Here is a 4,178-nt window from a genome sequence, read left to right on the forward strand (position 1 = left end):
TGAGATCTGCGAGTATGGACATTCAGTGTTTGTGGAAGTAGGATGTCGGGAGCAGCGAATCACTGATTGAGAAATGAAGATGAAAGGATGTTTGCACAGGGATATTTTGAGGTATATTTTTTTGTGATGATGAATAGTCTAACGTGATACCTACTCATGTGTACTATGTGGCAGATTTTTTTAGAGAAGGCTGCAAAAGCTGTATCTCAGGATGCCTGGAAGCGCCATCATGATTCCATCCCTCCCAAACTTGGGATGGTTTCATGAGAAATGATCATGAAGTGTTGTGAGAAATGTGTGATTAAGAATGGCACCTATTTTCCTTGTAAGGAGGTGATTGTGACATAACAAAATATCTAGTGATTGATAACATTGATGAAACTAAAAGTTGATACACCAGTGTGAATGTTTTTGGTAACAACCAAGTTTATCAGCTTTAGTCTTTGATGCTCTCAGTTGAAATGTCAGAACTTTGTCAACTTTTGGGAACTGTATTACAAGTTGATGTTGTTTTTACTCAAGGTTACAGTCACGTAAAAAACCACAAATAAACAAAACTTAATTCCTTTTTTATGGCAATATTGTGGATGATTTCAAATGTTACAATTTTCAGTTTCAAGGGGACAGGGGTGCTTAGAGGTGTATGTGCAAATCAAAAGCTGAATTCTAATGAGGAAGAGGAAGTTATCGTGAGAGCAATATGAAGATAAAAATTTAATTTTTTTTTTTTCAGTGGGGGGGGGGGGGGGAAGGGGGTTACAATCTATCTGTATAAATGCTTTTCTTCTGACCTGAAGCTGAAACATTCCTATTTCCCCCCATATAATCTCTTTGCAAATAAGGAAAAGCTATGTGTGTGATTTCTTGTTCCTGGTATTTGCTGGGTCTGAACAGGACCTGTTGCTATTGTGTCTTGAAGAGAAAAAAAGCATTGCATTTATTCTTTCATTAATTACGTTTCAGAGCAATAATTGCAACCAAAGAGGTACTGCATGTGCTGCTGCATTAATCGCATTCCAAGCTCAGACCAATTTGTTGCATAAAACTGCAGAGTAAGTTGATACTCCTGACAACCACAATACATCTGAAGCTCTCATTTTCATTTCATTCTGAATTCGTTCAGAATTCATTGAGTTATTATGGCAGTGAGCAAGTGTGCCACACAGAGCTTGGGAGCTCAGTGGGAACTGGAAAGTAACATGCCATTCCAAATTCCTCTAAAATATTGAGATATACTACCTTTACACTTCTGTAACCAAGTGTACCATTAGCATGATCTCCAGGAGATACATTTGACTGTTACTATTTGTGAAGCACAGTCCCTCCTTGAGGGCCTTCCCATTGGCAAAGAAGTAAATGTACACTTCAGCACTCTATGTGAAAATATGAGAGTTGCTCTTTACTCTCTTTGGGATCAAATTTTTGTATTTGCAGCTACAATATCATGGGCCCTGTCAATCATTTCATTTTTTTCCCCAAATTCTCAGTAAAATGCAAAGACAAAGGTGAAAAGATAACATTACATTGGATTACAATATTAAAAAAAAAAGAAGCTACACATTGAGAGAGGATAGAAAAAAAAATAAAATCGTACTAACTATTTCCATAATTTGCGATGTAATATTGATCAGTAAATTTGTTCTATCATCAGAAGTGCAGTGCAAAATGTCACACAACATTTTTTGTTTGTTTGCTTGTTTTGTCTTTCCTGTACATATTTCCAGTACATGTAAGTACTGCTGAAATATTTATTACGATTATTTGTGATCATTGGATATGTTTAATATCGATTCGCTACATATGTGCATTGTGCCTGCTCTCTATTGTCAGTCACATAAGTGCCTGGACACATTAGGGGAGGTCACACCACACGAAACTCTGCGTAGTTTCACTACCTGGTATTTTGCTTCATGTAATTTGGGCAATCATGTGACCACAAACTTCTCAAGAAGTAACCAGCGAAACTTCTGGAGAAGTAACCAGCAAAACTTGTGAAACTTCCTGGATGCACTTGGGAAGTTTCAAATTTCCTTGAGAAACTATGCATAGTTTTGTGACTGTGGCTGAAACTTCAAGAAGTTTGTAAAGCCAGAATAGATCCATATTTGTTGTTTACGCAGATTATGCATTCTTATGTATGCTGTTGTACATTTGCATTTTTTCCTCTTAGAGCTCAAAACTACAGGTAGCTTGGTATCACTGAAACTTTGCGTAGTTTTGTCTGTAGTGTGATTGCGTGCTCAAACTTCTGAAAGTTTTTGGAAAGGAAACCACATGATTGTAGTTTTGTGTTGTGTCATCACGGCTAATGATATCCTGGAAGGAGAGAGCTGTGGATTAAGGATGTACCAAAAGCTGTCAACTCAATGTCAGCTAGGACTTGAACCATTCTCAGCAGCACATACTGTAATTACAAGTCAAGATACTATACCACTATACCATTTCAGCCCCACACGTCATGACAGATTTTTGTAGACCATTGATTTCACTGCTTATATTTCAGCATGGCCCATCTGTTTGTAATGGCATTTGAAATGGCATGTAGGATGTCTTTTTACCAAGCATGAATTTACAAGAATGTAATGTTTCCAGGTTCAAGACATGTTTTTGAGCACAACTGCTTTTTAGCTATTGTTTTCATATGTTTGTGATTATTTTTGCAAGTTTATGCTGTATCTAATGCAAAGCAGAATTCAATTTTTTTTTTTTTTTTTTTAATAATGTGGGAATGCTTAGGAAGTGCATACAATTTTGAAAGGCACCTAATATCATGGTGGTAATACTAGTATCTTTTCATAGCAGCGTATTCATGTGTTCTGTGAAGTTGTATATTCATGACTATTCATGCTCAGGTGAAAATGTTTGCTGAAGTCTATGATTTCTGAATAACATTCACATCCAATACACTGAAGAAACTGATGATAACTTCAGTAGATTCCAGAGTGTCTCTTGAAAGAATCATACTGTGTCAGGTATTTTTTGAGCAGTGTTAGTTAAGTTATAGACCGATTCAATTTCAATGACCTATTCACCTACCGCCGCTAGCGGTGCTATAACGGCCGTCATAACTGGGGGCCAACGGGGGCTTCCAGCGAGCTAGCTACCCAGCGAGTTGCACTTGCAGCCCAGCAGGCTAGCGTACCCATCGCGCATAGTTAGCCGGGCGCGGCCGCTGCACCACGGCCGGCGACTGCTGGCGCCGCGCTAATATTGTGATTGTTTACTCACTGTGTGGAAAAGTCATTCAGCGGCTTTTAATGCCTTCTTTTGGACAAATTGAGTGATTCAGACATATTGCTCTACTTTGAAAGCTTCAAAGGAAGGATCAGGAAAACACATTGTGCAGTTGTTGGGTGCACAAATAACAGAAAAAACTGGAAATGGAAGCTGCACGGCAGTGTGTGAAATTCAGACACCGCTGACGCATGATAAATTAGGCAAAATTAAAGGCAATTAAGTGAAATACAACGGTATAAAGATGCACAGATTTCGAAACAAACTATGTCTACTAGATTCTCTAATTAGGTTATCACTGCAAGTGCATATTCATAAAATATGTTGTTCATCTTAGAAGACAAGTTTAGATCAAAGAATTTGATAATTCACTGATTTTTTTTTTTAATCCTTGGTGTCCTACTTGCCAAAGTTAGAATACACTTCCTTGCTAGACTTTATTATTATGACAAACATTTTACAGCCTACACTACAGCTAAATAAATGTTTCAAGATGCGTTAAATTCTTATTGTTTTCACTTCTTCAATGTTCAGCACTGAATTGACTATAGGCCTATTCAATTTTGGCCTGGAACTCTGAATTTGACTTTTGATAAAGTGATGCTTATAAATATTAAACCATGGATGGTGGCAAACATCCGTTTCATAATCATACTAAGAAAGTATGATTTTAAAAATCACTTTTGTAGATTATAATATTAGGCGTTAGCGTGATGTTATGCAAGGTTACTTAGACCTAAAACAGTAGACGTTTTGGTTGTAGACATCAGGCGACGTAGTCGTAACTTAGGTTTAGGCATATACGGCCCAGAAACGCCTAGATTTATATTCCGTTTGGCTTACTCAGTTAGGCTTGCCTGAAGTTATCGACAACCGAAAATGATACAGGATGTAGGGTTCTAGAAGTCATTAGGTCTAGATCTAGTCTGGACTCTTGCCTAGAT

This window comes from Diadema antillarum, unplaced genomic scaffold (assembly GCF_040938485.1).
Source record: "Diadema antillarum isolate AM-2024a unplaced genomic scaffold, OU_Dant_1.0 seq00000322_RagTag, whole genome shotgun sequence".
NCBI classification, from domain to species: Eukaryota; Metazoa; Echinodermata; class Echinoidea; order Diadematoida; family Diadematidae; genus Diadema; species Diadema antillarum.